This window comes from Orycteropus afer, unplaced genomic scaffold (genome assembly GCF_000298275.1).
Source record: "Orycteropus afer afer isolate SDZICR_OR568_19922 unplaced genomic scaffold, OryAfe1.0 scaffold00451, whole genome shotgun sequence".
Classification (NCBI taxonomy): Eukaryota; Metazoa; Chordata; class Mammalia; order Tubulidentata; family Orycteropodidae; genus Orycteropus; species Orycteropus afer.
This window is the reverse complement of record NW_006922038.1, coordinates 1,599,018-1,609,165: the sequence shown is the minus strand read 5'-3', so window position 1 is coordinate 1,609,165 and position 10,148 is coordinate 1,599,018.

The following is a 10,148-nucleotide window of genomic DNA, read 5'->3' as shown; positions in this document are numbered from 1 at the left end:
AGCAATTATTCTGGCCCAGAAGGTGGGTGAGAGTAAGGGATAGCTGCACTTCCATTCACCAGGAGGGTATGGGGTGTAATAGTAACTAGTGGAATATCACACCTGTCCAGTTGTTCATGTTCCGAATGTCCTTGTGGTTACTGGCAAGAGGAGCCTACTCTTAAGTCCTTGGACTCTGGGAGAACACTGTCACTTTGAATATCCAAAATGGTCAAACTGCTTGTGAACATTCAAAATGGCTGCATCCTCCAGACAGGCAAAAGTCCACAGCTCAGCCCACCATTCTCTTTGCTGTATCTCCTTTTATTCATCAGCCACCAGTGCAGTCCTTTGTGCAGCCCCTAGCTAGTGGGGCCAAGTTTTAGGTTAATTCTTAGGTCCTAACACCACTTGGCAATATCCAAGCTGTCTGTGCCATCAGGATTGCTGACAGACTGCAGCTCCGTACATCTCTTTTTTTGGTATTTTCACACAGGTTCTTCTACTAGTTGGAGTTTTGTCCACATCTATATCCTTCCCTTCAAAGCTCTGGGTTTCATGATTACCTTCTATTTCTTTGTTAATTGTTTCTCCTTTTCTTTGTTGATGAGGGTGAAGGTAGCAACTTCCAAGTCTGTGGGTCAAATAGTGGGCTGGGGCTTTCTCCTGATTCATATAGCTGCAACAAATGATGAACCCATGATTGTCAGGTCAGATGGTAAGTTGCTGTCTCACAGGCTGTGGACACTGAGAAATCCAAGGTCTGCAGGTAAGATGGCAGGCCTCTGACTGAAGTCCAATGACCCAGAGAACAGCTGATAATGGGCCAGAGGCAGGATCCAGATCCAGCAAAAAGCCAGAGAGTTTTGCCTGAATGTCCATATATTTTGGAAACATCCTTGAGGAAACTACCTTTCAACTGATTGGCTGCTCATAGCAAATTTCATCATGGAGGTTATTACATCATATCCATTGTCATCATGGGGATGACTGCATTATGTCAGGATTGGGTTGCAGTAGTTTTCCATTGACTTTAATCATAGTACTTTAATGATAGTACTAGGAGATGTCCAAGGGAATCTACTGTATTCCAGACATTCTCTTCTTTATCTCCATTATATAATATTAGTCCAATTTCTCCTTAGTAATCAGGTCAAACACTCAAGACAATATAGTAACTCCCTTCATTGACTGTTGAGGCATGAAGAACCTAATGACTGGGTGGCATTCTTAACTTCCTGTTCAATGAAATTAGTGTTGTGTCTCCAAGTGTGAGAATTCTTCCCTTTGGAATTAAGACCTCCAGACTTGCAGAGCATAGGGTCACAGAGACAGGAATAAAAACTTTTGTGAGTTAGTCTCTTGGGATAATAGTGAGTAGTGCCACTCCCATTTTCTCCCAGGTTCCTGGACCCAAGAATCCTGGCTATTGGAGAAAAAGCACCATCCGTTGGATGCCAGTTCATACCATATACAGCCTTCTGGAGGATGTTGCTCTACCCCTTAAAGGTATTGCCACCTAGCTGATGCTGTACTTGTGTCTTTAAAAGGCCATTCTGTCATTTTTATCAACCCAGCTGCTTCAGGATGATGGGGAACATGGTAAGACCAGTGGATACCATAAGCATGAGCCTGTTTCTGCAGTTCATTTGCTGTGAATGGAGTCTCTTGATCCAAGGTTATGCTGAGTAGAATACCATGATATGGTGGATAAAGCATTCTGTAGGTCCAAGGATGGCAGTTTTGGCAGAAGCTTTGCATGCAGGGAAGGTAAATCCATACCCAGAGTAAGAACAAAATGCTGCCCTTTCCATGATGCAAGTGGTCCAATGTAATCAACCTGCCACCAACTTGCTGGCTGATTGTCCTGAAGGATTCCTTATTGCAGACTTGCTGGTGGTCTTTATTGATAGCAGATGGGACACTCAGCAGTAGCTATAACCAAGTCACCTTTGGTGAATGGAAGTTCATTTGGCTAAACCCATGCATAACCTCCATCCCTGTCACCATGGCCACTTCGTCCATGAAACCACTGAGCAATAAAAGGGTGGTAGGAGGAAGAAAATGACAGATCTCCTTAGAAAGTGTCACCTTATCTACTTGATTTCTAAAATCCTCCTCTACCAAGTTCATCTTTGGTGAACATTCATGTGAAACACAAATACTTCCACTCCCTTGGCTCATTCAGAAATATCTATTCACATACATCTTCCCCATACCTCCTTGTCACTAATTTCCCAATCACGTTCCTTCCAAGTCCCTGACCATCCAGCCAAACCATTGACCATGGCCCATGAATCCGTATACAATCACACATTTGACCATGTCTCCAAGTAAAGTGGACAATCAGGTCTACTTCTTGAAATTCCACCCATTGAGAGGATTTCCTTTCGCCACTGTTCTTCAGGAAGCCCCAGAAAAGGCCTGCAGTGCTGATGCTTTCCACATTTGAGTGATGTAACACATCATGCAGCACCATCTGTAAACTAGGCATGAGTTTTCTCTTCCTCAGTCAGCTGATTATAAAGAATTATCCATGAATCTATCAGTGCAGATTGGGAGAGGGAAGGTAATGTGACATCATCAGTATAGACCATGGCCATGTGAGCCATTTCCTTATGCAACTTACTTGTGCCTTCAGGTCCTGCTCAAGCCCAATCTCATATATAATACTTTTATTTAATTATAGAGTGCTGCTGTGAGCATTTGACTTTATTACTCTGTGGGTTAGACAACACCCAGTTCATGATGGGCAGCTCAGGGTGTATGGTGACTTGGCGGTGTTCAGTCTCTATTAAAGTGCAGTGACAAGCCAAAAGCTGTTTCTCAAAAGGAGTGTATCTTTCTGTAGTAGATGGTAGTCTTTGCCCCAAGATTATAAGGGTCTATATTGTGATAAAAGGAGCTCTGGTGATGTAGTAGATAAGACATTTGGCTGCTAACCAGAAGGTCAGCAGTTCAAGCCTACCAGCTGCTCCATGGAAGGAAGATGGGGTTATCTACTTCTGTAAAGACTGACAGTCTCAGAAACCCAATGGGGGTTGCTATGAGTTGGAAATGACTCATTGGCAGTGAGTTTCCTTTGGTTTTGGTATGCTGTGATAAACAAATAGGGCCTGCCAAACATCCCAAATAGCACATCTATCTATCACTGACACTTCTGGCACTATTGGATCAGCCAGATCATATGGCTCAAGTGGCAGAGCAGCTTGAATGTCAACCTGAATCTATTTCATTGGTCCTTTTCATCTTTAAGAAGACTAAATTTCACAAAGACTGAAATCATGCACATGTATTTTTTACATTTTAATTAGGAAACAAGAAGCTGTTTGAAAACCTCAAAATTGTTCTATTTAATTAATTATTTCTATAGAAAAAAAGAAAAAAAAATTACAGGGAAAAAATTTACTAAAACTTACCAATAAGTCTTTATTAAAGGAAGAAAAGATTATTGTCCTCTGTTAAGTTACTTTGTAGTTCTGAAAATTGACCGTACAATTTCAATATGATATGCTAACAACCGTTTCATTTGAAAATAACATATTTCAAGTGAATTTTGAAAACATAGATTTCATTGATTAGAGTGTTTTCTCAGCTATCTTTCAATTTTGGCTTTATATAAGACAGAGAGTGTAGTTTACCTATAGGAACATTAGGAGGAAGAGAGAGTTTAAGACAATGAGAAACCTTTTAAATACTTGATTGTCCCCCAACCTCAAACTGTACACCAGCTGACCTATGTCCACTGCTATGCATGTTACTCTCAGTTAACTTTCCCAAGTAGACTTGGATTTTTTTCTCTACTAAGGAGCTGAGGTAATGAGATCATGTCAAGGCTCCAATGTGATGATTTCCTCCAAAAGAACAACAAATAGACAAAGTGATACATTCATGTTGTCATAGGAGGGAGTTCATTCCCTCTCCCATTTGTATTTACTTTCCATTGATTGGATATGATTAGGAGGATGACAGTTCCTTATTGCCATTTCCACTCTCTGACTATGCCACACCACACTGAGTCTATATTATTCTTGTCTCAGTTGGAGGTATGTGCATTCTTTGCTGGCCGGAATACAATAAGTTCTGATATATAACCTTCCATTGCATAAGTGTAGTTTAGTCCTCTTGTGGAGGTAGGGCTGCTATGGTTAAAAGCTCAACTCAGCATGCTTGTCAATTTATTGAAAATTATGGGTTATTTTTATCTAAGCTATTTAAGTTCAAACTCACAACATTTTAAATTCTTGTTCTGCAACAAGAAAGCCTAATTCAGCTAGATTTTTATGAGTAAATTTACCTGCCCCTATTTTTTGTTAAAATCTTCCAGTTTACTTTCTATTTTTCATCAGTGGAGTATGGGGGAAATAGAAGTGTAATATATTTTATATTATATATCTGAAATGTTTTATTTTTAAATGAGGAAAATCATTTAAGAACTTCCAAAATTGAACTTCCAGTAAGATGGAGGAATAGGCAGACAAGCTACACAGACCCTCTTCAACAAAGAAAAGAGAAATTAATTGACAGAGATACAGAAGAGAATCCTGGAGCCCTGAGCTTTGAAAAGAAGTATACAGAAGTGGATTAGGCACTATTGTTGTTGTTGTGATGTGCCGTCGAGTTGGACCCAACTCATAGTGACCTTCCTTGGGTTTCTGAGGCAGTATCATTACAGAAGTAGATTGCCTAACCTTCTTTCTGAGGAGTGGCTGGTGGGTTTGAACCACCAGCCACCTGATTAGCAGTCAAGTGCCTTAGGCACTACACTACCAGAGCTGCTAGCTAGTGGAAAACTCTGAACAAAACCAGTGAGTATGGAGATAGTCGGAGCAATGGATTGTCAGCTACTCTGACAGGACCCACAGCCTGAATATTTCCAGGTATTGGGACCTGAGAATTGATCTAAAGATCATCCTTGGTCACCAAGGGCTGCGGGGATGACTGTGTTGGGTCCTATGACTAGGAAGGAAAATAGCAAGGAGGGAGACAACCTGATTTGTGGACTTTTGTCTGTCCAGAGGGTGCAGCTGTTTTGATTGTTTACAAGCAGTGGCCATTTTGAATATTTAAAATGACTGAGGGCACAGCCAGTTTGAATGTTTACAACTGGTGGCCATTTTGGATTTTAAAGTAATAGCATTCTTATTCGGATTCCAGGGACCTAAGAATAGGCTCCATTTGCCAAGGATGGGAGGGACATATAGGAGGCTCACAATGGGAAAGGAGACAAGTGGTGAGTTTATAAGTGCTGACAACTGGTGAATAGTGGAGCACAGAACAGTACCCTACTTATGTAGATGGCACACAAAGAAAACAAAAATCACAGGCAAATCACTCCAACATACAATCACCAATTAAATATAAACACAAAAATGTCACAATGCCTCAGAGACAACAGAGCATTGCAGTCCACACAAAGAAGCAAGATAAAGCAGGAGAAACAAGGGACCAGGATTAAGAACCAAAATATATTCCTGAGAAAGACACACCATTGGAATTCCCTGATAAGGAATTCAAAAGAATTATATTTAGGTATCTTTAACAAACTGAGAGGCAGATCAAGGAAAACACAGAGAAAACCCTAGAACAATTTCAAAAGACAATACAAGAACAAAATGACAAAATAAATGAAAATTTACAAATAATACAAAATCTACACACAGAAATCCAGAAGATTAATACTAAATTTTCACAGATAGATAACACATTGAATGGGCAAAGGAGTAGAATTGAATGAACGAAAGACAGAATTAGTGTGCTTGAAGACAAATTCCTCAATACTTCTTTGGAAAGGGATCAATCAGAAAAAACATCTAAACAAAATGAAGAAAGACTAAAGTTCATGTGGGATACTATCTAAAGGAATAACCTATATAATCGGAATTCCAGAACAGGAAGAGACAAATAAAACCACAGAAAAAATTGTCCAAGATTTTGTTGAAAGATAATTTTGCTGGTATGATGCAAGATGAGAATATATCCATTCATGAAGTCCAATGAACCCCAACCAGGACAGACCCAAAAGAAAATCATCAAGACATATCATCATCAAAGTCACCCAAACTAAAGACAAAGAAAGAATCCTGAAAGCAGCATGGGGAAAACGAAAAGTTACCTATAAGGGGCAACCAATAAGACTAAGCTCGGATTTCTTGAAACCATGCAGGTGAGAAGACAATGGGATGGTATATATAAAACCCTGAAAGAAAAATTTACAACAAAGAGTTATATACCCAGCAAAATTGTCCCTCAATATGATCGTGAAATAAGGACATTTCCAGATAAGCTGAAATTAAGGGAATTTGTTAAAACCAGACCAACCTTACAAAAGATGCTAAAGGGAGTCCTTTGGACAGAGAACAAACAAGAGCAAACAGTAACTGACTATTAACACACATGATGACATAACCCAGAAACAAACCCAGTTATACAAGTAGCCAAAGTAAATAAGCCTACAAGATTGTAAACAGGGAACCAGAGACATCAATTGACAAATGAGGACAACTACAAACAAAAAGCAAAAAAAATAGTGTACTTACAGAACTTCTAAATGGTAAGGAAGTCAAGACAAGTACAAGATAGAACAGACTGTTCTAAACTTGGGAAAAGAATTATAAATCACAGGGTATCCTCAAAGAAAAACGATAAACCATCACATCAAAATGAAAAAGAGGACTAGCATGAATATTTAGCAAACACTAAAACAATAGCAACGAAGGAAGTGATAACACGATTCATAAACAAACAAGCTCAGCACAGAAAATTACATGGAACAAAGAAATCAACACCATGAAAAAGCACATAACAAAATGACAGCAACAATTTCATACTTGTCAATAATTACATATCTGGCAAGGGACTTATCTCTAAGATTTATAGAAAACTCCATCTCCTCAACAGCAAAGGGATTAACAATCCAATTGAAAAATGGGCAGAAGACATGAGTAGACACTTCACCAAGGAGGATACTCAGACAGTCAGCAAACACATGAAGAGATGCTCTTGATCATTGGGCATCAGAGAGATACAAATCAAAACAACAATGACATACCGTCTCAGCCCAGCACTGATGGGAAGTTTCAATGAGGTGGAAGATAACAAATACTGGTGGGGATGTGGAGAGATTGGGACTCTCATACACTGCTGGTGGGACTGTGAAGTGATACAACCACTGTGGAAAGCAGTATGGTGATTCCTTAGAAAGCTGGAATTAGAGATACCATTTGACCCAGCAATCCCATTACTAGGTATATATCCCATTACTAGGTATATATCCCATTACTAGGTATATATCCTGGAGAAGTGGGAGCCAGGACAGGAACAGATATATGCACACCCATGTTCATCACAGCACTACTTACAATAGCCAAAAGATGGAAACAACCTACGTGCCCATCAGCAGAAGAATGGGTAACCAAACTATGGTACATACACACAATGGAATACTATGCAACACTAAAGAATTTGTGTGGTGCAAAACACCACACAATGTGGATGAACTTGGAGGACATTATGCTGAGTGAAATAAGTCAGTCACAGAAGGACAAATATAGTATTAGTTTGTTGTTGTGGAGGGTCAAGGAAAGGTTTATGCATGGAAGGAAACTTTCTTTGTTGTTGCCAGGGTTGAGAGGGGAGGGGAGGGAACACTGCAAAAAAAAAAAAAAAAAAAAAAAAAAAAAGAATGCATTGACCCATGTCATTTTAGTTTCGTGTACTTCATTGTATATAAATTATATTTCAATAAAATGCATTAAAAAAAAGAACTTCCAAAATTATGCAACATTATTTTAAATAAACTCTAATTTTTAAATGTATTGTTGTTGTTGTCAAGTGAGTTGTGACTCATAGAAATCCTATGTACAACAGAAGAAAACACTGCTTGGTCCTTTGCCATCCTCACAATCATTGCTATGTTTGAATCCATTGGTGCAGCCACTGTCCGTCAATCTCATTAAGGGTATTCCTGTTTTTTGCTGACCCTTCTTAATGTCACATGCAAGTAAATTGTGCTGAAGATAATTAAAAAATAGTTGCAGCAGTACATTGACAGGGAACTGCCAGAAATTCAAACTGGATTCAAAAGAGGACATGAAACTAGGGATATCATTGCTGCTGTCAGATGCATCTTGGCTGAAAGCAGAGAATACTAGAAAGATACTTGCCTGTTAACTGTGTTAGTATCATGTAATGTATGCCATCAATTATATATAAGAGAAATTTTCAGTAAATTGTAGTAAAAAATGGTTTTGACAAAATTACTGTTCTTGTTTACAACAGAAGTAGAATCTCATATAAAAAACATGTTGACATTTCAAGGCTTTTTCATCCATTTTATGTACAGTTTTTGGTTTACTGAGTTTTATTGAAACTAATCTTTTGATCTTTAGTTTAGCACCTTAAAGTTATTGGACTGAAAAATATGTAACCTTCACATTTCATAATTTCCATAATTAGCTGTTATACAATTTTGATAACGAGAGGAAGAGCAGGAACCTGTGGAAAAAGATTTATTAAATTTTAATAAAGGATCTATAACGTATTTTCTATTGGAAAATAAAATTTTGTGGACCCCAAAGCTTGAGAACATCATCTTTCTCTTTGAACTCAGATGTGTTGATGACATTTGTCAGGAAAAGAAAAACTATAATGAAAATACTGGAGATGTTGGGAATACTTTTCCATCTGGCACTCTTGAAAGTATTTATATGTATCAATTATAATTTTAGTGAATCCTTGCCAGTGTTTTATTTCTATTAATACCAAATCATATCATCTAAAGAAGTCAGAATTAAATTAATTTTTTTTTCAGAATTAGCAGAGGGAGAGTTTATATGAATATATAAGAAATGGGCAATGATTAAAAATTATTTATAGTTTGATTTTGAATTTATTCTGATTTTATGGGGAAGGAATATATTTATTGTTGTAAATGCAATCAAGTGTAAGTATTTCCATAGGTTATCAATCATGTCACCAAATTGTGCAAACATACTTTATTAGCCCTGTGGCCAGTAGGATTGCCAGATTCAGCAAATAAAATATATTATGCTCTGTTAAATTTGATTTTCAGAAAATTTTAGAATAAGAATATCATCAATATTGTATGCGACATATACTAAACAATATCCATTGTTTATCTGAAATTCATATTTTACTAGGTATCCTATATTTAATTTTGCAAACTTAACTGAAAAAATTAAAATTTTACCACCATCAAGTCGATCCCCACCCATAGTGACCCCTCTTTGGGTTTTCAAGGTGGTACCTCTAAGGAAGTAGATTGCCCAACCTTCCTTCTGAGGAGTAGCTGGTGGGTTTGAACCACCAGCCTTCTGGTTAGCAGTCGAGTGCCTTAGGCACTATGCTACCAGAGGTCCTCATCGCTAAGCCATAGGGAAGAAATATTAATGTGCTCATCTAATTGGTCCTGACCAATCTACAAAAGCATTTCAAGAGAAAAGGAGAAAAAGTTAAGATGGATTGTTGTTGTTGTTAGGTGCCGTGGTATTAGTTCTGACTCATAGTGTTGCTATGTACAACAGAACAAAACACTTCCTGGTCCTGCACCAGCCTCACAATCCTTGCTATACCTGAGCCCATCTTTATGGTCCACTGTGTCAATCCATTCCATTGAGGGCTTTACTCTTTTTCACTGATCCTCCACTTTGTCAGGTGTGGTCCTTCTCCAGGGAATGGTGCCTTCTGACAACATGACCAAAACAGGTCAGACTATGTCTGGCCATTCTCATTTCCAAGGAGCATTTTGGATGCATCTCTTCCAGGATAGGTTTGTTTGTTCTTCTGGCAGTCTATGGAGCTTTCAGTATTCTTTGGTAACAGCACAACTTAAAAGCACCAACTCTTCTTCTTTATTCATTGTCCAGCTTTCACATGCATATGAAGCTATTGAAAGAAAATACCATGGGTTAGGCACACCTTAGTCTTCACAGAGACATCTTTGCTCTTCAGCACTTTAAAGAGGTTGTTTGCAGCAGATTTGCCCAGTGCAATATGCCCTCTGATTTCTTGACTGCTGATTTCATTGATGTTGATTATGGAATTTTGACAATATGAAATCTTTTACAACTTCAAACTTTTCTCCATTTATCATGATGATATTTATCGGTACAGTTGTGAAGATTTTGGTTTTCATGTGTAATCCATAT